Source organism: Pleurodeles waltl, chromosome 6 (genome assembly GCF_031143425.1).
Source record: "Pleurodeles waltl isolate 20211129_DDA chromosome 6, aPleWal1.hap1.20221129, whole genome shotgun sequence".
Classification (NCBI taxonomy): domain Eukaryota; kingdom Metazoa; phylum Chordata; class Amphibia; order Caudata; family Salamandridae; genus Pleurodeles; species Pleurodeles waltl.
The window spans coordinates 466,680,938-466,705,912 of NC_090445.1; positions in this window are offsets into that span (position 1 = coordinate 466,680,938).

Here is a 24,975-nt window from a genome sequence, read left to right on the forward strand (position 1 = left end):
TAACATATGTCTTGAAGTGTTTGTCACAGTCCCCCTTAAAAAACATACCGGCATCTAGGATACCATAAGTAGGGCACAACAGTTGTCAATCAAGTGTGACCGCTGTCATCATCCTCAAAGTACCAGACACAATGCACTGACCTCTGAAAAGTGTGATGTGTAATGTTTGCATTGCCTGTCGAATAAACGTGTTGAGCTGAAAACACTCATATCCCGCCAATAAACTGTTGGTGCAAATGGAAAACAGATGGCTATGAATCACTACATGATGCATTAGGGCAAAACTGTATGCCAAGGTCTGTAAATAGTAGTCAGAAACGCCAACAGTGGATCAGTGTGAAATATATGTCAACTCAATGGGACAAAGATTCATAACACTGGTGACAACTCACAACATGCACATCATTTACAGTCATATGTATGACAAATAGTGAGTGTATCACAGAGGACAGTACACCTGTGTGTGTAGCACAGTATCGGTCAAATCAGTGATGTCAATTAATGTCATAGCATGTCTCATACGTTTGCAATGTGTATGAGTCAATCAGGACGCAGAATAGCTGTAGATATAGATGTGGTGCCATTTGCTGTAATGACCATTCCCCTAATCCACTCCTAATCCCTGTGCAGCTGACAAAGGATATAGGCCCTCATTTGGACTTTGGTGGACTCAAAGCGAGACCGCCAAAGCCATGGGCACCAGATGACTGCCAGTATTGGTGGTCTTCCTCCTGCCATAGTATGGTCACTGCCGGATTTCTGCCACATTTAGGCCGGAAATCCAGCAGTAACCATACTGGCAGTCGAGGCGCCTGGGCGGTGCTACCACCCCACCAGAAGGATGCCGCAGGCCGTATTTTGACCAAATAGACGGCCTGGCAGTGTCCTGCTGGCGGGGCACTGCTGGCGGTAGCAGCACCCCTTCCGTTCCCTGCCAGACGACTTCCTCACCAGACAAGGTAAGTTGGGCGTCTGACAGGGGAGGGGGGTGGGAGCTTGGGGCATGTTATGTGTGTATTTATGTGTGTGTGGGGTCTGAGTGTGTAAATGCATGTGAGTATGTTAGTTTGAATGTGTGTGAGTATGTCAGTGTGAATGTGTGTGAGTATGTCAGTGTGAATGCTTGTATGGAAGTGGTGGTGAATGGGTCAATGCATGTGGGTCTGTGTGTGCATGTGTGTGGGGAGGAGGGGTAGGGGCACCGTTACTCTAGGGGGTGGGGGCACTGTTACTCTAGGGGGGTGGGAGGATTCTGTCACTCAGGAGGGTCAGGTGATTGCTGGGGGGGTGAGTAGCCCTACTATCATGGTTTTCATGGTGGTGAAACCACAGCGGAAAACATGGCAGTAGGACGGCTCATTGTACCGCTGGCTGTCTTGTGTGGACCGCCGGGTCGGAGATGCACAACTCCAGCCCGGCGGTTCATACCCCCATTGTGGTATGAGTGGAGATGTGACTGGTTGGCAAAGGCATAATACCCAATTGAGCTTCATCTACTGCTGGCCCTGATAGTCTACAGGATGTAATGCAAATAGATTCATACAATGAACAGCATTAGCCATTGCTATTCCAAGATCCCTGTGCAGATGAGATGTAGGGCATGCATGCACCCACCTATCAAATGGCTGTGCTGAGTGCTAGTATGCTGCAAGGTGACATCAATTTCGGACACATATGTACAGAATATGGGCTGCATGGTGGGACACATCCAATTACTCATGGAGTATGCTAGGAGTCATGGCACGGCACATCACGTACTGACAAGTGGATATGGAAGTAGTTTCATGCATCTCTGTGTGATGTGAGTGAGCTATCCATCCTCTATTCTCCCGTATGATACTGGGCACACGTAGATTCCATGTAGCAATGTATCCAGAGATGGGTTCTTGCCATATCAGGCACATAATGTTGTGAGACAGTACATCTAACTTACAGTCCCTGCTCAGATGACTTTATTAAATGCCAATGGATCCAAAGGCAATGTAGTATGCAAAAGGGGCACTGATGAGCAATGCAACATGATGAGTGTGCCATACCATGGTCACAAAACAGCATTTATCTTAACCATAGTCAATGATGACATGGTCATTCGAAGATGTCCGAAGAACCATGTGTGCATTGGCAAAGGAGCTCCACCGCTAAGGAGCACCACTGCATCCGAGCACCCCCAGATTGTATAACATCAGCTTTGTCTTGGTACCTTGACCATAATCAATATGGAGATGATTAATAATGGGCAGATGTATGTTCACTTTGCCCTTCAAAATGTTATTGTGATTTGTGATGTGCATCATATGATGTCTGCAGATAGTATTTACATGGCACGCTTGGTGTTCATTTGTCTAATAAACATTTGTATGACATGTATTCTTTTTATTTAATCCAGAAACATAACCCCCAACCCAGAAGCATACATTTGAAAAGAGGGCAGACAGATACCAGCACATATACCATCAAGTAGATGGGGAAAACCTTTGACCAGGAGAAAGCATCTAGGTCCTGCTCCCACCAGGGCACAAGCAACCTCCACCCACCATGGAAAGGGCACGTTGCGGGCCACAGACAGGGGTGGGCCTGCAGAGTCAGGTCCATCCACCTACAATGCTAAAACAATTTCCCCCTCTACTTCACATGCTGACTTTGAGAGGGAGAATCGTCAAGAAGTGGCAGTTTTAAAGAACTGGTTGTCCAGCCTTGAGCACAAATATGACCAGATTCTCATCCTGCTCCATAACATAAAGGCAGTCATAACCAAACCATGAGGATCAAGAATGGAATGGGCCAAAGGTACCCTTACATCCCTTCCCCTGTATATAATTGTTTTTACGGTTGGGGTTTTTAGACAGTTAAAGATAAGTTGGTGTTGTGTAGGTTAGTTGTAGTACATAGTAGTTTTCATTAGGAATATTTCTTTTTTAGGGCTTTCTTTTTATTGAGTGTTTCAGGGGGTGGGTGATGTTTTAGGTATGTGTTTTTATAAAAATTTTAAAAAAAACATAAATAAGAAAAAGTGTTAAAAAATCCCAAAAATATATCTTTGTTCAGGCCTAGATGTTTAGTTAGTTTATGTATAGGTGTAGATACTGCTGTCCTTGGCTACAGATCTTTTTTAAGAGGGGTGGTGGGTTGATGTTTATCATGTGGCGTTAAATATATAGGGTAAGTTAAGATTAGTTAAGTTAGTTGTAGATAGAAATTGGGATCAGGTAGTGTAGGTTAGGATAGTTAGCTTATGTAGTTTAGGTACTTTTAGTGAAATATTCATAGTTTTATCAAATTAGTTGTTTCATATATTATGGTCTCCGCCATGATTTACTGTCAAGGATTTAGCATGTCTGCACAGGTTATGTTAGGTACATGCCTTTGGCTTTGCATGCAGTATTTGGAAACATGTGACAAAGTGTATTCCCTATGGGCAAGTGCATGTCAGGTTGACAATGGGATCACATCAGCTATCTACAAACACCATTGGGCAATGTAAGTCACAATCTGGATGTGAATGGTTACACATCCCAAAACAGGGATTCATGTGCATTTGCTCTGTGTTGGTAAGTCATGGGTCATGCATTGGTGGAATGTTGTTGTTATCGCACTCACCCTAAGTCATGGATTTGTTACTCACACACTTATGCCTGCCCCTCACAGATGTGAACTTGCATCATTTGGTTGTCACATCAATGTAAAATTGTTGCTACTATCCTTGCTTAGACAAGCCACTTGTGGTGTGAGTTACATTAGCTTTCATAATGACAGCATGATACCTGATGCATTACATGCTTGGGAGCCTCAGGAACCGTTTGTTTATCAACATACATATATTCATTGAGTATGTTCACTCAGTCTGTGTGGATTTGTCTCTGACTGCAATCTACACATATCCCTTTGGTAAGCAGTCAATGTATCTCCTTCACACAGTCCAACATGTTCATGTTGTTCTTGCTTCAGACACACATACAACATCAAGATTGCAGTAAGTTATTTTATTTACATGTGGAACTTTATGTGCAGTACTGATGTGCATTCCATGTAAGAACAACCCCAACAGATGCATTAAGCCATTGGATGTACAGACTGAGTCCATGGAGGTAAATATGTTATGGGACATGTGTAAGAGAGGAGTACTTTAGTGAGAAGGAGGACCACATTGCCATTAGGGAAGATTGGCTACAATGACAGTCCACATATGTGAGATGTCAACAGTGGGAGAGTTCAGTTGAGGACAGTGCCAGGTGCTTTGACACTGGCATGACCTTAAGCATAGAGCAAAGGAGAAAAGGGCCATTTTCCACAGAGAGATGCTACCTTGCAGTTTCCTGGTGAAAAATGTGTCCTCCACATATTCTTCTGATGTATGCGGTGCCTCCTGTGACAAAGGTGTTGTGGGTGTTGAAATTGAGGGAGGCACCCACACATCAGGGGCTGGAGATGTGGATACCGTGTCCACGGTAGCGCTCATCTGCGGCAATGCATTACGCAGCACAGCAGCAAGGAGGATTTGCGGGTTTTGTAACACAGCAGAAATGTCACTGTGGTAGGCACCCATGGTGGCAATAAGGGAGTCCTGCTTCCACTCCATGGACTCCAAAATATTTCTTATTGCCCCCAGTTGGTTGGCAACCTCACTAGTGCCACTTTGGCAGTGAATTTGCTTATTCTTTTGCCTCATGACACCAGCAATGTCAGCCAGGAACTACTGGAGTCCATGGAGTGGAAAGTAGGTGCCTCACATGATGGCCAAGTTGTCCTTATTCGGACTGAGGCACCTATGGACTGCCTCTAGAGTGCCCGCCATGGTCTCCTTCCCTTTCCTGACCTGATCTGCCAGCTCCCATTGGACTCCTACTGCAGTCTGTTGGAATATGATTTGTGGGTCCTAGGAGTCCAGGGCTCTGGGTGGGGTGGCAGATGGTGTCTGTTGGACATTGGGCAGATTATCTGGAGACCCCGGAACACTGTCAAGCCTCCCCGTGACCAGAGATGGTGTCTGTATGGCACCAGGACTTGCTGGAGGGTGTCTGTATGAATGGTTTGTAGCTGGTCATCAATATCAACGGAAAAGTCCAGGACAGTCAGCTGGCCAGGAGGTATGGAGTCATACTCTGCAATGAGATAGACATATGATAATGTTGATCTCTGCTACATGTTGACATGAACAACCAGGTTAACAATCAAGGTTTCGAAAGGAGCACATTCAGCCCCTCATTTATGGGGCACTAGCAGCACACTGAGCAACAGGAGTGTCCTTGTTTTTGCTACTCAGTGGCACAGTATGTGGGTCCCATATTTACAAGGCCACACCAAGCCACCTCGTGTAGCTTTTCATGGCCCTGTAAATATGTACCCCTTTCACACATGACACTGCTGAAAGGTGAATTCCATGGATGTTGCTTGGGGCGTTCCCAAGCAACACCCATGAAAGCCAAAGGAATCTGAGGCATTCCCAGATTTAGATGTCTTGAAATGCGTCAGATTCCTACGACCCCTCACGGGTGGCACTGAAATGGTGCAAAGGAGAGGAATTAACTATTTTTCCACATTTGTGTCCTCTTTCAATGTGTGCTGCATTTTGCAGCACACATTAAAAGTGGAAGACTGCTTTCATGATTGTTCATGTTCGGGTAAGTGTCTCTTCCAGCACAGGGGCAATTATACCTGCGACACAGGCACGGTTCAACCATGGTGCAAGGGTACCTGTGTTGGTGCTAGCCAACAGCTTGTGCACCATAACTGAGGAAAGTACAGGGATGTGTTGCATTTTTATAAATACAACACACCCCTGCACTTTCCAAATGATGCACCACAGCACAGCAAGCTGGCTTTCAGCACCACATAATGTAATTTCCACAAACATGGGGCCCTGAGTTGAACAGTTATCTGTTCTATACCTGTCAGGCATGGGTACTGATGCACAGTTTAGCAATATTTCTGTTACATATCGATTGTTGTCGCAAGCACTGTGTGCCTGCTCTGAGAGGATGGGTCCTGTCCTACTGGGTAATGGAGCTCACTTACATTCCCCCTCTAACATCCTATGTGAATTGATTATCTGAAGAGAGTCACACGTCATGTGACTCAGGAACATGCCAGTGTATGTGTAGAGATCTTCTCAGACTACCCACTTTTGGGTCCTGGTACCAGGGCAAGTGGCACACAGTGTTCTTACCCAGATCACACATTCATTCTCACATGCTTACAACATGTCGATCATGCTTGGCTGTATCCAGTGGTGCTACATATTGTATTGCTATAGACAGCAGTTGTTAGGGTATCACCCTACATTGTATTAGCAGTGTGATTAATGTCAAATACACCTGAGTCCACATCAGACGCCCACCCACTTTAGCCTGGTTTATGCCATGGGTCCTATCATTTGTAGTGGCTAGGTGTTTCTTGGCATCCCTTGTCAAGTCCGTGGTTGACTTTGCACACTAATGCATCTTGCTGCTCCCCCTACATTGCAGACACAATATTGAACATGAGATAGCACACCCCAAACCATTGGGAGCCCTGCTGGGCACAGCCTGCGTCACAGCCGAGTAGAGAGAGTCTGTGGCATGCACACAGTTGGAATGGGAGGAGATTTGTAGATGGCTGGGTTACTGAATACTCTATCCCCCTGAACAGTCCTCACATCACTTTTCTTTATTTAATACTGCTGACTGAAAATAAAGATATCCACCAGAGGTTGACTAAATGGGGGATTCACTCGGTTAGTGAACTATTCTTTACCACCCATTTTTTGGGTTGCCCAATACTTGCAAACACAGCTGATTTTTCCTCAGTGGACACATTCACCTATTTTTGCCTTCGTGCATTTTGCAGGGAGCTCTACCCTGTGTTTCCTGAGGAGCAGCTAAAGCCAACACATTAACCGTGTTCTTGAATGCACAGCTGGCTGGACAACTGGTAGCCAAGCTCTACTCTTCCATACAGACCGAGGCCTCAACACTAAGGCCAAGTAACAAGGTGCTGTTGGGTGTGGACCTGGGAGATTTAATTACATATAAAGAGTGGTCCTACGGTTATAGCTAAGTTGGGGAGCCATCTTCTAACGGTATATTTACAAAGGACATACCATACTCTCATCAATTTGTTTGCACAGAAATTACATCCCACTCCTGATTTGCAAGATGTAACATGTTAGAAGTGGGCTTCCTGCACCTGACGTGAGCATGCCCACTGATTACAAGATAGTTGGGCAAAGTATTTAATGTTCTAAGGGCTATACAAAGGTCACACCATGCTTTGTGTGATGGTTTTCATTGATGGCACTACTATAGGCAGAGAAGTGTGTGTCATTTGTAAGAGATAGGAATCTCATACCTGCGATGAGGACTTGGTTGCATGATATGATATACTACAATGACCAACTGAAGCCCTACTATTCTCCTGGGTCTCTGGCCCAAGAGCGTCTGGGGCCCATTGCAAGCATACTTGTTAACTCATAATATCAGTGAATTGGAAACCGGATCAAGATCGGGCCAAACATGTGAATTGGGGTAGGGAGGGGGGCATGATGAGAATATGTGTTCACACTGATTCCTTATCAAAAGCTCCAAATGTAAGAGTACTGATGTACCATCATGAGCCTATTTTGACTGTGATTAATGGCACTGTGCTCTGGAGGTGCCATCCAGGGGCCATATTACACATACAATGCATTTTAATTGTTTGCGCCAAGTGCACCTTTTAAAAGGTGTGCCCGGCATAAACAAGGAAAATGCACCATATAAGCATGAATGCACTGCCCCGAGGACAGTTGTGAACTCATGCTGCTGTAGGGGCAGCACATTAATGTGAAGAGCGGAGCGGCTGCTTTAAAGCTGCTCTGTGTTTCACTGTGCAGGCAGCAACCTGCCTGAACTTTTAAGGGGGATTAGAGATGCCCTTGCAAGCGGGTGCAGTGAGTGACTGCACCCACCTGTAAGGTGATGTCTGGGGGGCTCCATAGGTCCCCCTTTACACCCTCTAGAAGGCTGCCTTCAGCAAGAGCACTGACAGTGCACCACCCTTTAGGTGGCACAATTTCAGTGCACCTCCTGACAGCTTCTTTGCTTCTGCGCCTGTAATATGGCACGGGTGCAGAGGCAAGGGGATTCCCTCATTTGCATGGGACAACGCCCTCATGCAAATGAGGGAACACCCTTTGTGATAATGCTGGCCCTATATGTGTGGCAGCACTATCGGAATTACAGAAGGGGCCACTCAAGCGTCTGCAGCCTCTTCTGTAGCACCAAAGTGCCCTGGGATGTGCAACGCGGGCGCAAACGCACCTTGCCACCCAGGGGCATCTCTGTAATATGGCCCATGATGTGTGAAAAAATATGTTTTGGGAAAAGAGAGGTACTGCTGGGCTAATAATGTATTATGTGTTAAGGTACTTTAATTCAATGAACACAAGTGTACTATTTTGTATAGAGTGGATATAATATAAAAGCTAATTAAAAAATAAACAAAAAATTAACATTACAGAATGGTTCAAATATGACAGATCTTTAAATAGATATAAATAACAGTAAGCCGAATAACACTGATCACAAAATGAATACGTGCATCACTGGAGTTCCAGGGCATTGCCTCAGCCGCTCGGCTGTTCTAGGCGCTGCTCTGGATGCCGGGCATGGGTGCTTTCACCCCTTCTCTCTCAGGTACTCCTCTTGTGTGTGCATGCAAGCCGGAGGTCTCTAGGGCGGTGAAACCAGTTCTACTGCACCGGGTGCTGACTTCGGGGGGGGGCACGTGTTTGCAGGTATATTATTGTTGTAAAAGCATCTGCTGTGGCATTCCTTGCCTCCAGCAATTTTCAGGCAATAATAAAGATGTCAGGATAACTCTGGTTATAAATGTTCTCCCTAGAGTGAGAGCGAGATTTCTGTTGTGGAAGTTTTAAGGTAGTGCAGGGGATTAATATACCTGCTGCAAAGAAGGTGTATCATGCAGATCACAACGTGGATATAATGCACATAGGTCAGCGGGTTACTACTTTTGTCTGCAATGTAATTTTGTTGCTTGCAGTTTATAAGTTAAAATCATAATAAAGAACAGTGAGTTATAACTGTCATCAAAGAAATGCATGCATAGTGCAAGGTATAGATTAGAGCATTATGGCGGTCATTCCAACCCTGGCGGTCGGTGTTGAAGGGCCCAGCGGAGCGGTGCTTGAGATGAAGGGCCCAGCGCAGCGGTGCTTGAGATGAAGGGCCCAGCGCAGCGGTGCTAGAGATGAAGGGCCCAGCGGAGCGGTGCTTGAGATGAAGGGCCCAGTTCAGCGGAGCTTGAGACGGCGGTGCCCAGCGGAGCGGTGCTTGAGATGAAGAGCCCAGCGCAGCGGTGCTTGAGATGAAGGGCCCAGCGCAGCGGTGCTTGAGATGAAGAGCCCAGTTCAGAGGAGCTTGAGACGGCGGTGCCCAGCGGAGTGGTGCTTGAGATGAAGGGCCCAGCACAGCGGTGCTTGAGATGAAGGGCCCAGTTCAGCGGAGCTTGAGACGGCAGTGCCCAGCGGAGCGGTGCTTGAGATGAAGGGCCCAGCGCAGCGGTGCGTGAGATGAAGGGCCCAGCGCAGCGGTGCTTGAGATGAAGGGCCCAGTTCAGCGGTGCTTGAGACGGCGGTGCCCAGCGGAGCGGTGCTTGAGATGAAGGGCCCAGCGGAGCGGTGCTTGAGATGAAGGGCCCAGTTCAGCAGAGCTTGAGACGGCGGTGCCCAGCGGAGTGGTGCTTGAGATGAAGGGCCCAGCGCATCGGTGCTTGAGATGAAGGGCCCAGTTCAGCGGAGCTTGAGACGGCGGTGCTCAGCGGAGCGGTGCTTGAGATGAAGGGCCCAGCGCAGCGGTGCTTGAGATGAAGGGCCCAGCGCAGCGGTGCTTAAGATGAAGGGCCCAGTTCAGCGGTGCTTGAGACGGCTGTGCCCAGCGGAGCGGTGTTTGAGATGAAGGGCCCAGCGCAGCGGTGCTTGAGATGAAGGGCCCAGCGGAGCGGTGCTTGAGATGAAGAGCCCAGTTCAGCGGTGCTTGAGACGGCGGCGCCCAGCGGAGCGGTGCTTGAGATGAAGGGCCCAGTGCAGCGGTGCTTGAGATGAAGGGCCCAGTTCAGCGGTGCTTGAGACGGCGGTGCCCAGCGCAGCAGTGCTTGAGATGAAGGGCCCAGCGCAGCGGAGCTTCAGACGGCGGTGCCCAGCGGAGCGGTGCTTGAGATGAAGGGCCCAGCGCAGCGGTGCTTGAGATGAAGGGCCCAGCGCAGCGGTGCTTGAGATGAAGGGCCCAATTCAGCGGTGCTTGAGACGGCGGTGCCCAGCGGAGCGGTGCTTGAGATGAAGGGCCCAGCGCAGCGGTGCTTGAGATGAAGGGCCCAGCGGAGCGTTGCTTGAGATGAAGGGCCCAGTTCAGCGGTGCTTGAGACGGCGGTGCCCAGCGGAGCGGTGCTTGAGATGAAGGGCCCAGTTCAGCGGTGCTTGAGACGGCGGTGCCCAGCGGAGCGGTGCTTCAGACGGCGGGGCCCAGCGGAGCGGTGCTTGAGATGAAGGGCCCAGTTCAGCGGTGCTTGAGACGGTGGTGCCCAGCGGAGCGGTGCTTGAGACGGCGGTGCCCAGCGGAGCGGTGCTTGAGACGGCGGGGCCCAGCGGAGCGGTGCTTGAGACGGCGGGGCCCAGTTCAGCGGTGCTTCGGATGAGTGCCCAGTTCAGCGGATCAGCCCATGGCGTGGAGGTCATTCGCCACCTGACCTGTGGCTGGCTGCGCCTTCCTGTCCACCTGGGATGGGCCTGGTGGGGCCCTCCTGGGCTGCAGTACCGGGCCTGTTGGTGTCCTCCTGCCCACCTGGGATGGGGCATGCAGGGCCCTCCTGCACAGCTGAGCTGCTGGCGGTCTTGTCGGGCGTGCTGCCCTTCCCAGCCTTCCCTGTTCGCCTGTGGCCCTTCCCCACCTTTGGCGGTGTGCCAGGTGGCACCACACTCCCTGCCGGAGCCATGGTAGGCATTTTGGTCCCAGGTGTTTTAGGCCTCTTGCGCCGGCCACTGACAATCTTCGCATGTTTTTGCGGCGGTGGGCTGCCCGTGCTTTGGCTCCCTACTGAGCTGGCTGCCCTTAAGGGTGGGGGACTCCACAGTCCATGGCAGACTGTCTTCACAGGGCCCGCTTTTGTGGTGGCTGAGGTGCTGACTGGGGTCCTATTAGATGGACGGGGTGGGGGAGTTGTTGGAAAGAGGTCAAGTTTGGATAGGAAAATAAGTTTAGGAAGAGAGGGACGGGTAGGTGTAGTAGGCATGGGAGTGGAGGAAGAGGTTGTGGTTGTAGGAGTTTGAAGTCTGCTGTCTTTGGGTGCAGGTGCTTGGGCTGGAGGCTGTCGTGAGGTGGATGGCTGTTGGGTGGGTGGCTGCCTGCATTTGTGTATCTTGGAAGAGGGGGTGACAGACACATTGGGAGAGGACACAGGGGACGTCTGAATGGTAGTGGGGGTGGTGACTGCACGTGTGCGGGGGGTTCTGGTGTGTGTGCTGGTGATGGACGTAGTGGCTGAAGATGTTGTGCATGCAGGTGTGAGTGGAGACGTGACAGGGAGGGAGACGAGGAGGAGGGGGACACAGTGGAGGCAGTGGGTGTTGGTATGTCTGCATGTGGATGTTGCTTGTGTGAATGCCTGTGTGATGTGTGGTGCTTATGTCTGTCTGAGTTTCCCTTGGGTGTTGAGGTGTGTGCAGGCTGGTCTGATGTTGTGTCTGGGATAGGCAGATGTACAGGGGATTGGGTATGGGTGGAGGAAGTTGGAGGGGGGAGGCTAGAGACAGGGACAATTGCTGCCATCAGTGCTGAGGCCAGAGTGTTGAATGATCGCTGATGGGCAGCCTGACCCGAATGAATGCCCTCCAGGTATGCATTACTCTGGTGCACCTTCCTTTCTACACCCTGGATGGCATTCAAAAGGGTAGACTGCCCAACAATGAGCGTCCTCAGGAGGTCAATGACCTCCTCACTGTGGGCAGCAGGGGTGACAAGGGCAGGCCCTGAGGTGCCTGGGGCGAAGGAGATGCCCACCTTCCTGGGTGAGCGGGCACGGGGCAAATGCCGAGGGGCTGCTGGGAGGGCGGTGCTGGTGCGCTGGGTGGCGGCTGTACCTGTTGTTGCGGGGGCACGGATGTTGCCGCCACCACAAGGGAGCTCCCTTCAGAGGACAAGTCGCTCTCACTGACATCCGCACGAGTCCCCGTTGTGGAGCTCCCCTCGCCCTCAGTCTCACTGGTGAATTCCGAGTCAGTTGCATGGCCCGCCATGGCCATGTGAGATGCAGCTCCCTCGTCCTCTGATGCCACTTCTCCTCCGCCTGATGATGCTAATGCACAAATGAACAGGAAGACAACAAAAAAGGGGGGTGGGGAAAAATAAAGAAATGTTGAGTGCATGCATTGGCGACACCGTTGGCGGACAGGACAGACACGGAAGCCCCCTGCACTACGCCGCACACGTGGGGTCGACTACGCAATCCGTGGGACATGGCCTACAAGCCTATGGGCAACCTCTGCTCACATACATGACACAGGGCAATGAATAGCTGTACTTGGCACCCTACAGAGGTGGGGGGCGGGGGCACAGGGCCATGCCTTACGGAGGGGCCTAGCCTACAGATATCGCCCTGGCCTAGGGATACCCACAGCCCTCCTCCCCCACCCAGACACCTCCGCTGCGCGCAAAGTCACCAGGATTTGAGTGTACTCACCCCCTTGTGTCTGCTGTGATGTCCTCACGCGCCCATCCAAATCGGGGTAGGCCACCGCCAGGATCCGGGACATCAGGGGGATCAAAGTACGACTGGCACCCCTCCCACGTTGGGAGGCCATCCCCAGCTGAGCCTCCGCCGTCTTCCTGCTCCAGCGTCGGATGTCCTCCCATCTCTTCCGGCAGTGGGTGCCCCGTCTGTGGTGGACCCCCAGGGTCCGGACGTCCTTGGCGATGGCACGCCAAATAACGATTTTCTGGTAGGCGCTGACCTATGTGACATGTACAGGGAGAGAAGAATAATCATCACCTTCTGCATGCTCGATGTGAGTGGCCCCCCCATCCCCACCCTTGCCATGTGGCACATGCTCTCATCTGTCGTTTGATGCATGCCTCAATCGCTCCCCTCACCACCATCTTTCATCCACCCCACTCAACACAGGCATTGGCCACAAAGCATGGTCCCAGTGTACTTACCTGTTGGTCTGGAGGACCGTAGAGTAGCGCATACTGGGGGAGGACCCCATCCACGAGTTTCTCCAACTCCTGAGCAGTGAAGGCAGGGGCCCTTTCCCCAGTCGCATGAGCCATTGTCTCTTCCAGACCGTGGTCACAGCAGCACTTGCAGTGTAGGTCCTCTCCTGTGGAAGATCAGGTATCGAGTGATTAAGCAGATAGAAAATGGCGGTCACGCCTGCGGCAGTGCGTACCGCGACCGCCGGCGCACATCGTCATTGGCTCCTGAGACCCATAGGGTTCAATGTTAAGCAATGCAGCTTTGCACTGCAGTCTTCGACCGCCTACCGCCACGGTGTCCCACGCCAGCGCATTGACCTCACATCCCATTGTCGCACTTCGCAGGTCAGGCAGCCGCCATTTCAAGGGCCCACATGCCTTATTTTCTACTGCGTCACACATACCTAGGCCTTGCATCGACACTCATACAAGCCATTCAATGTATTGGGAATCGTGTTATGTGCAAGCTGTGGTTACGTACCTGTGGGTTGATTGACTCTGTGCTCGCTGTTGTCCTTCATAGGCACCGTCCGCTGGGACATGCGAGGAGATGGAGAAATCTTCCAGTGTACAGACCGCTGGTGGACCTGTCGACATTGGAGGAAAGACATGTCATACTGACATACAGGCTTGACCGAGCCACTATACAGGAACTGTGTGCCCAGCTGGAGCCAGACCTGATGTCACCAATCCGCCAACCCACAGGGATCCCCCCTCTAGTGCAGGTGCTGTCAGTACTCCATTTCCTAGCAAGTGGGTCATTTCAAACAACAGTGGCCATATCATCAGGGATGTCCCAGCCTATGTTTTCCAAGGTGTTGTCCAGAGTGTTGTCTGCCCTACTCAAACACATGCGGAGCTACATCGTCTTCCAGAGGTGGGGGATTTGGCTACAGTGAAGGCTGATTTCTATGCCCTTGGACATATACCCAACATCATTGGTGCCATTGATGGGACACATGTTGCTTTGGTCCCCCCCAGCAGGAGTGAACAGGTGTACAGGAACAGGAAGAGTTATCATTCCATGAATGTCCAGATGGTGTGTTTGGCTGACCAGTACATCTCCCAGGTCAATGCCAAGTTCCCTGAGTCAGTGTATGACGCGTACATCATGCGGAATAGCAGCATCCCTTACGTGATGGGTCAACTCCAGAGGCTCCGTGTGTGGCTATTAGGAGACTCTGGTTACCCCAACCTCTCATGGCTACTGACCCCAGTGAGGAATCCCGGGACAAGGGCAGAGGAACGGTACAATGAGGCCCATGGGAGAACTAGGAGGGTGATCGAGCGGACCTTCGGCCTCCTGAAGGCCAGGTTTAGGTGCCTCCATATGACTGGTGGATCCCTAATGTACTCACCAAAGAAGGTGTGCCAGATCATCGTGGCCTGCTGTATGCTTCACAACCTGGCTTTGCGACACCAGGTGCCTTTTCTGCAAGAGGATGGTCCAGATGGTGGTGGTGTAGCAGCTGTGGAGCCTGTGGAGAGTGAAGAGGAGGAAGGCGAAGAGGACGACATAGAGAACAGGAACACAGTAATACAGCAGTATTTTCAATGACACACAGGTAAGAATCCACACTGGCATATTATATATACTTAACCCCTACTACCTCTCTACTATCTGACCTTTTCCCCCAGTGTATGGTAACTGAGTTGTGACTTTCCCTTCCGATTTCAGAGATGTGGGCCCCACTGCGTGACATCTGCTTTATTTCACCATGGACTACAGCTGTGTGACATTGGTATGTTGGCATCACAATGTGAATATGCCATTTGGCACGGTAATGTCTAATACATTTGTACAAAATCAGACTCCAGATTGTTTTATGCAATAAGTGTGTTTATTACAGTGCTCTAAATTGGTGGGTGGTTGCAAATCGTTGAGGTGTGATGGTGGAGGATTGTCCATGGCAGAGTCCAGACTATCAGTATCACAGGTGCATTGTCCAGATGCCTGTGGAAAGTGGAGCAGGGGCAGTGTAAGGTTGGACAGGGTGTCAATGTGGGACAGTGGGATGACAATCAGGGAGGTATCCTTTTTCTGGCTGGTGTCTTGGCATCTTACTCTGTCTTCTTCCTGGATCTCAGGGCCCGCTTGCGGGGTGGTTCTCCTTCTGCAGGGGGTGGGGTTCTGGTGGCCTGTTGGTCTTGTGTCTGGGCCTCCTGTCCACTAGCGCCGGCGGAGGTGGAGGCAGTTCTTGGTCCATGCTAGTGTCAGGGGCCCTTTGTGGTGCAACAGTGTCCCGCAATGTGGTGACTACCTGATTCAGAGCCACTACGATGGTGCCCATGGCGGTACTGATGTTTCTTAGTTCTTCCCTGAACCCCATATACTGTTGCTCCTGCAGAAGCTGGATCTCCTGAAACCTGGCCAGGACCGTCGCCATCGTCTCCTGGGAGTGGTGGTATGCTCCCATGATGGAGGAGAGGGCCTCGTGGAGAGTGGGTTCCCTGGGCCTGTCCCCCCCCTGTCGCACAGCAGCCCTCCCAGTTCCCCTGTTTCCCTGTGCCTCTGTCCCCTGGACAGTGTGCCCACTACCACTGCCCCCAGGTCCCTGTTGTTGTTGGGGTGGTGGGTTAACCTGGGTGCCCTGTAGTGGTGGACACACCGCTGATTGACGTGTCCTGGGGACAGAGATATGGGCCCGTTGTGTGGGTGCTGTGCTGGTGTTCCCAGAGGGGGGAAGGTCTGCTGTGGCCTGTGGCTGTCTGAGGGGAACCGACTGTCCAGAGGTCCCCGATGGGCCGGGCTGGTCATCTAGATCCAGGGAGACAGAGCTGCTGTCATCACTGTGGGCCTCTTCTGGGGGTGGAGTGGACATTTGTGGACCCTCCTGCGCGGTGACGTGGCGTTCGGGTCCTGCAGGACTATAAAAGTAGGATTATTGCTTCTGTGTGTGCCATAGCGTGCAATGGGTGGGTGCCCGTGTACCCCTGTGCTTGCATTCCTGTGTGGGGGATTTTGTGATGGTGGTTTGGGGGGGATGGGTATGTGCAGTGGGCATACTTAGGTGATGGGTGTCCATGCTTTGTGGTCGCATGCAGGGCTTGGTGTTGGGATGGGTGGGTTGTGAGGGTGAGACATTTGCAAGGAGTAGGTGTGATGGGGTGGGGTTGAGGGTGGGGTATGAGTTGGCATGCTGGTGGGGTGGGGGGGATGAAGTAGTTAAGATTTGACTTACCAGAGTCCATTCCTCCGCCTACTCCTGCGAGGCCCTCAGGATGCAGGATCGCCAAGACCTGCTCCTCCCATGTTGTAAATTCTGGGGGAGGAGGTGGGGGTCCGCCGCCAGTCCGCTGCACCGCGATGTTGTGCCTGGATACCATGGAACGCACCTTCCCCCGTAGGTCGTTCCACCCAGTAGCGTAGCGTGGGGGGTCCAGGGGGGGCCGGCCGCACCGGGCGCAACATCTTGCAAGAGACTAAATCCACGGGTTAGGGGGCGCAAATTACTTGCCTTGCCCAGGGTTAGGGGGCGCAAATTACTTGCCTTGCCCCGGGGGCTGACAACCCACGCTACGCCACTGGTTCCACCGCTTCCTGATGTCGTCCCGATTTCTTGGGTGCTGTCCCACAGCGTTGACCCTGTCCACTATTCTGCTCCATAGCTCCATCTTCCTGGCAATGGTGGTGTGCTGCACCTGGGTCCCAAAGAGCTGTGGCTCTACCCGTACAATTTCCTCCACCATGACCCTGAGTTCAGCCTCAGAAAACCTGGGTGTCTTTGCGGTGCCATGGGGTGGTTTGGGTGATGTGTGGGGTGGATTGTGTGGTGCTAAGTGTGGTGATGTGTATTGGTGTGTAGTTTGAAGTGCGTGGTAATATTGCTGGGTGACAGTGAATTGCGCGTCTGGATGCTCAGGTCTCTTATCTCTGTGCGTGTTCACGAATCTCTAGGAGTGGGGGTTTGTGGGTGATGTGGGTGTGTGTTTTATATTGTGTTGGGTGTGTGGGAGTGTTGTTTGTATGTGTATCAGGTGTGTGTATTTTGAATTATCCAATGTGGCTGTGTTTTGTAAGTGTGTGTGTATTTTGAGCGCAGCGGTGTGTACTGCCAATGGAATACCGTGGTTGAAAGACCGCCGCGTGGATTCGTGTGTCGTGATAGTGTGGGCGTATTTCTGTTGGCGTGACGGTGGAGGTTTGGTCTTCGCCAGTTTCTCGCTGGCCTTTGGTGTGGCGGACTTTTGTGGATGTCTGTATTTTGGCGGTTTGCCTGTTGTGGGTCAGAATGACGGTGTTATGGCGGTCTTCTGCACGGCGGTAAGCGCCTTTTACCGCCGAGGTTGGAATGACCCCCTATGTTTTTTTCCCCTAGCCTTTCATTATCCTAATGTTGGAAAAAGAGTTCATTCAGGTATAAATAAATTCTTATTAAAGAGAAACCCCAAACATGGTGTTACAGTTTAAATTCTGAGTGTGCGCTTCTCCAGTCCAAGCATAATTAAACTGTACAGCTTACTAGTATGGATGAGTTGACTCCTTCACCTTTAGGTCCTCTGTTTTATGCAACATTTCTTATACACTGATTTACACACCTTTCATTGATTGCCTCTGTGTAATGTGTGTGCAATGTAAAGTGCTCTGACACCCTACACTGGTATGCGTGGCACTATAAAACTAATTAAATGCATCAGAGAGAGAGTGGTTATAGAGACTTGAGTGGCTCTGTTAAAGGATATTAGTGAGGGAATCCATGGCAGAGGTGGTCACTGGGGGGTGCCAACCAACATTGTCGCACAGGGCTCCACCACTGCTAATGCCAGCCCTGGTGTGCTGCTGTGAATGTCGTTCCTGCCTTTTTTTCACTTCAGCACCCTTGCTACAAAGGGTATCATGTTCACTTTACTCACGGACCAAGCATGTTTGTGCTGCAGTCCTGCATAACCCGTTTGAGCTCGATGAAAACCTGGCCTGCATTGATGTTGTAACTCACCCTGGCCTACGAAAGGAATTTCAATTACCCCACTTTCGAATTTCGCCTCTTTGAAATGCACCACTTTGCTGTCTCCCTGACTTACTAAAACCACGAGCAGAAAAAATAAAATAGTGTCAGAGAAAAGGTCACAGCAATGGGTGTGTACAAATAGTGGCAGCTTTATAAGGAACCCTGAGCGCAGATTCCGTGCCACTGAAATAGCTCATTGGATTGAGTGGAGTGCTCATTGCAGAGGTAACTCGCCAGTCCCTGCTTGATATTCTGCATGGACAGCATGGCTTCTCATCTTTGTGAAGTCGAACAAAGATCTTGTATTTCCCATGTGCCAAACAGTTCTTAAGCAGTACTGGGATGTTTTGGCTTTGTCATATTGCGGTACTTCAGTTTTCGAGGAATGCCATGGGTAAACCGCTGACTGCTGTGCACAATGATTGTGTAGGAGCTGATGACTCTGGAGTGGGGCACCTAACCTTTGTAAGGCTGTAGCTTCCCTGTCACCAGGGGAGGTCACTGATAGGGATCTCCTTGCATGTGGGCTATGACAATTATTATCTGTGGGGCAGAAAAAGGACAAGCATTCCAGATTACCTATTCATAGCCCCTGCAAAAGGACCAGGGATATCTTTGGGGCTTATCAGAAGGAATGCATCTCTAAGGAAAGAAATAGCAAAAAAAGTCAAAACACCTGCAGATTCAGTGTGGTGATGTGTGCAAGCTCTTTCATGAAATTAGACGCTTCCGAATTTCAAAAGGATAAGTGGCTACATCAAAATGGGATGTTCTGACACCGTGCCCCTGGTGCAGGCTTCTTGGTGCTCAATCAGTACCATATGAAATAGTCATGCATTCTTGGGGGGAAGTGGAAAGTAAAGCAGCAGAAGAAAAATGCAAAAACTTGTCAAACGTCTGCCAGTGTGCGCTACACCGTGGCATAGACAAGTGCCTTCTCTTCACCTTCCTGTTGCAGTGCTGACCCTTCCTGCTATCTGAGGCATGTGCCATGTCGTATGTCTTAAAGCTATCTTATGAGACAGTGCTGCCCATCTGGATGCTTGAGAAAACTCTTAAAGTGTATATTAATTGCTCTTTTTGTGTCCGTTTCATCCCCCTTTAGCACTATTGGTCCTTTGGCAAAAATTGTGTGCCACCTACTGCCCCCCAACCCTATAGTCAGGCATATGTTTTATGCTTAAGTTCCAATTACAAAAGCACAATAATTTCTGCTTTTATTCATTCTGAACCACTGTATTCACTGCTGTTTTACAAAACACAAGTTATTGCAGTATGAGCTGAACTCCCTGCAGCAGTACAGTCACTTTGCACCACTTTCACCCTCCTTAACGCCCTCTCACCCAGTGCAGCCCTATGTTCATTATTATGCATCAGTTACACCCAATGCTGTCCTATGCTTGTTGCATTTTGCATCTGGTGCACCCTTTGAAGTACCAGAATCAGAGCTTTTCTTGCATAAGTTCCACCCCCTGCAACAATATATTCATTAATTCTGTGCAGTTGCCCACTCAGCACTCTCTTCGTTCCTCATTATGCAACAGCTGCACCCAGTGTAGAACTACATTTATTGTTGTTTTCACATCAGTTGAACTCCCTAAGTATTGTTAGGGTCGAGGGCGCAAAACACTCTGTCCCTGGTGTAATCTCTCTGTGGGCTTTTAACCACACCCATCAGTTTGGTTGGTTTGTGGGCTTGCCTTTTAAAATTCGCTTGATTTCATTAGTGAAAGGCATGCACATGTCATGCCTTTTCTGGTGTTTAGCCTTCCTCAAGTGCACTGGCCAACTACGGAAAACATATGAGGCTCGATGTCCTCCATATGGTTTCTGGACTACTTTTTATTTTTATTTCGTAGGCAGCGCGATCTCGCTGGGCAGTAATCGAGCACTTTGCATGACATCGACCTTTGTAGTACTTGGAATCTTGCTCTAGGCAAAACTGCTGGTTGAAGGATGACAGTACTTATGTTTCTAGGCGACTATGCCAATCCTACAACAAAATGCAACTGTCGTCCCAACCCTTCTGGGTCACAACCAGTACCTCACCCAAAACAGTCAAAGTTGATTTGTGGCAGCCTTTACGCATGGACTCAAGAGTGTAACATCTCAGAGAACGTTGTGGTGAAACGGAGATTACCCCTTTCTCACAGTAACAACGTGTCTCAATCACACACAGGCAATGAAGAAGATGCAGTAAAGTTTCAATAGGTTTTATTTTAGCAAAACTGCAATCTGCAATGAGTTGCATGGGCTGCAATGATTAAGCTAATGAACAGTGCAAGAAATAAAATGGTAAAGACGAGAGTCATTAATGCAAAGACCCCCACCATCTTGCAATACCATGAAATAATATGAAGTGTGTGATATGTCCTAATACCCTAGCATGTAGGCCTAGCCTCTAACCTAGAAGAGAGCTAGGTATGCTAAACCTCAATCTGTCAATGCCATGTCCATGGGAAGAGCCCCCAACCCTTGTTACCTTGGAATGAGGTCTCTAGCTCAGACTCCGCAGGGACACGAAGACTGGAGCAGTGTCAAGGTGGCGTGCAGCATCACTAGCAGAGATGGCATCTGGTCGGAACCCCTCTGACTATCAGATAAAATGAGGAGTATTTATACAGATCTACTTGGACCCCTGACATAGGTTTGTTCCCAAACAATAGATAACAAGGCGTACTTTGGATGGTAATTAATATAAACGATTCCCTCGAAAGCATGAAGAGGGAAAGTACCTAAAGTGAACACCTACAGTTTTGTTTGGATTTGTCGCCTGATCTTGACACCTTAGCACAGTGACACTGATAATGCAAATCAAAACATGGGCCTAACTCAAAATAAGGCAGCCATCTTAAAAGATATAATTAAATAAATGCGCCAAAAGAGAGCAAGCTAAGTAGGGTAAAAGTCACTGGGTGACAGGGGCACAAGTTTGCAAGTCACCAGCTGAGCTAACTACTGTTTTCCATTAAAACAAACTAGGATTCACTACACCCTGTTACATGGATAATTGCACTTTTGCCGGTTACGTGGTTAATCGCACTTTTGCCGGTTACATCGATTATTGAACTTTTGCCAATATGTTTCACTGCAAGCAAAATACTGTTTCCTTTTGTGTGTCTGCTTCGTGCTCATGGCAGCTGTCGGCTCGCTTATGTGAAACTGTTTTACTTTTCAGTTTATGTGGCAAGAAAATTCTGGTTAGGAGTTTTAAACGATAATGGCTCTAACTTGAGCAAATGCAAGACCCATTGCATTGCAAATGTTTGTTTTTATAACTGTTGTTCCTCTAGTCTTCCCACATCACTATATTCTCATACACATGACACACCCCGTGAAGCAAAGAAAAATATCATCAGCTCTAGGTTTGCTAAGTGGGTTGAATCCTTTACCTTATTATAAAGAGCTCGGAAGTGATTTTCCCATTTCCAAAGGCATACATTCGCAGTATGATGAACTCGTAGACTGATCTCCATTCTATCAGCAAATAATTTCCTGAATGTTTTACAATCCCCTTTGCTGAAGTCAAAATCATAAGTTGACGTTGATGGAACAGCAACCATTGATGAATGTATAATTAATCATGGACTTCCCTGATTCTGAACAGGAAGTATTTTTCAGGTCTGCTATTTGCAATGTAAAAATGTGCACTAGATAGAAGCAGTCACATTAAACTTACAGAACTTCCTAGCTTAAACAAATTATCCTAGACAGAACCAGTCACATTAAACATACAGAACTTCCTAGCTTTGAAACCTCTATCAGTCCATTGCTTTCGCGTGTCCTCTGTCCGGTTGTTTTGCCACTGACTGAAATAATTCAGTACCTGGCAAATGTGGCTTGGTATACAAGCCACATTTCTGGGAGAAAAATGACCCAAAACCCCCTGTTAAACAGCATCAACTGCAAAGAATCTAAATGCCACAGTCAATCAATTACATTTTCCTGAGATATCTAGGAAGAACTTCAACATCTTAGTCAACTCTACCTCCAGTACCAAAAGCGACAAGATAGCGCATCCTTAACGGAAGGAAAATTGGATCGGTTCAGTTTATGTCCTATTACAAGAAGGAACTGCGTGCCAAATATTGCTGACATGAGTTTAAAAAAATTATAAATATGTTGTGACTGGAGCAGCGGGCTAAAGTGCGTATGTGACTACAACTTAACTTCAAGTATCAATATGTTTATTACTTTACTCCTACTGTACAAAAGGAAAAAATCACTCTCTCCAATGCACTACTGCCTCACCCTTTACCTCTCTCAATCTATCCTCTATCTCCACTGTCTGACTCATCCAAAACCTAATTCTACTACTATGATCTCCAAAATAACCCTTTCTAGACTCTTCCTTCCCCTACCCCTCTGGACTCTCCCCAAACCTCTTTTTACTACTTTGATCTCCCAAACAACCCTACTAAATGTTTTCCTCAAGTATCTCTCCTTTGACACCTTCCAAACTTCATTTTACTACAATGTTCTCCCTAATCTCTTTCTACAGACTCTTCCCTCCTACATCACTCCTTTTACTCACTCCAAACCTCATCTTACTACTATGATCTCATAACTAACACTTTCTAGATTCTTCCCTTTTCTATCCCTCCATTATTTTATTCAAACCAATTAACAGACTCACAGGTCCACCTCTCAAATTAACTCTTATTTCCCTAGACTAATCCACCACTAATCCTTTCTGGAGTAGTGTACTACTCGCCGAAAAGTGCTTAGATGCCTCATCAGGGGTGGTAAGTGGTATATAAATACAATTACAATTAAATAAAAACAAGAGGTTATTGAATAGCATAAATCCAATAATAGACTGCAATGTTGTTCCATCTGCAGTAAAAATCTACACTACATAAAATGTATTTAAAGCCTACATCAAATAATCCGATAATGAATTAAAGTATTCTTGGTGAAGTATAAAACTTATACAGGTTCACACAATTTCCACAAACAGGTAAGAGCACATACACCACCCATGCCGCCCATGTCTGATTAATGTAACTAAATGTGCAGTTTGCAGGCCGCAACTCAGGGTCAGCAGTTGGTGGTATTGTTAATGCAGGCTGGGGTCAGGGGAGAGTCTTGAGTGTCTTTACTGACTCAATCATGACATAATAACTTGCCACAGTGCTCTACCTCAGTAGCAAATAAGAGAGTTTTTTAAAATATGCAAGCTTTAGGTGTGTGTTGTACAAAAAAAGGATTCATTTTAGTACAGCCCCCATCCTCCGGTTGACTTGTCTAAGGCGCTCTCATACATGCTAGTTAGGTCATGAGAATGCCTTAAAATATGTGAGCCCAGGATCATGTACGCTGTACAAAAAATCATTCCTTTTTGCACAGCGTGCATTCTGCACTTTAGTATTTAAAGACTCTTTCATATGTGCTACTGAGGGCAGTATGGGCTGTACAAAAATGAATTCTGTTTGGTACAGCACACATTTTGAGCTGAGGTTTTGCAAGGTGCACTCACATGCACACCCGATATATGATGTGTAGAATATAGATGTTTTGCAGATGGAGCAGCACTGCAGTTATTAAACAAAAATGAGGTTATTCAATAGCTTACATCCCGAACGCCCATATTTGAAGGCTCTCTCAAATGTGATAATGAAGAAAAAGTTTTCTTAGTTAAATATTATATTTGCCCAGGATCACACTGTTTCGTCAAGCAGAGAAGCTTTGATTTCTTGTATTTCACTATGCAATTCAGCCACCAGCTGGGAATTTTCTTCTCTCTTGTCTGTTTTAAGTCGAAGGTTTGTCATTACATCTTTGTCTTTACTTCTTGGTGCATGAGGTGACAGTCTGAGTGGCATGCAGCAGCCACAGTAAAGCTCTGCTCCTTTTCAACTTCAGGGCCCAAGGGAACCTAGAGCTGATCCAGAGCCAGGCATGTAGCTCGAGCCCGTATCGACTTTTCATTGGCTCACCCATCTCTAGTGAAAAAACCTGATGTGCTTGAAGTTATGCCCCATAATGTTGCTCCAGCCATAATTAGAATCTAGGGGCAGATTTACTAATTTTTCTTGCAACGCAAGGCAGCAAGCAAAGTTGCTGCACTGTGTGTGTTGCATGGTGAACTATGCCCTGATAGCTAAGATATGGTGCTTTTCTGCTGCTCCCTTGCCCTAGCGCACTGTGTATTGCCCAGGTTGAACAGAGGCACCCTAGGCATGTAGTGCAAAGGTGACCGTGTTACAGGCAGTATTGGTTTGTGCTGGAAGGGATACCTTCTTGCACAAAAACAATCCTTAACACAGTTTTCCTCTTTATGCGTGTGCCACAAAATGCAGCACACATGTAGAGGAAATAACAATGAGAAATTGATAGTCTTCGTCGCGAGCCTCACTGGGAAGGTGGAGCATTTTGAAACACATTCCCAGGCTTACAAGTCTATAAGTCTATAAGTCTGGGAATGTGCCAAAATCAATGGGAGTTGTGTGGGAACACCAATGGAAAGTCTTCACAGGGCAGAATAACTCAATGCAGCTATTTGCACTGCGTTGCGATACTTACCGATATTTGAAGCCACTCAGAGCCATGCAAAGTGGCTTTGCGTGGCTGCAAAAAATCTGACTTAGGGTTTGCGTCGCTGTTGCACCATTTTGCTTGGTGCAAGAGCGATGCAAACAGAGTAACAAATATGGCCCCCTATGACTCCCGTCCTCTCCGCACTGTAAACTGACTACAATGTGAGTGTCAGCATTCATAGTGGCTCCTTACTTCTGGTGTAGAAAGTCATAAATGGAAGGGACATCAGTGTGCCAGAGTGGCACCTACATAGGAACAGCACACGT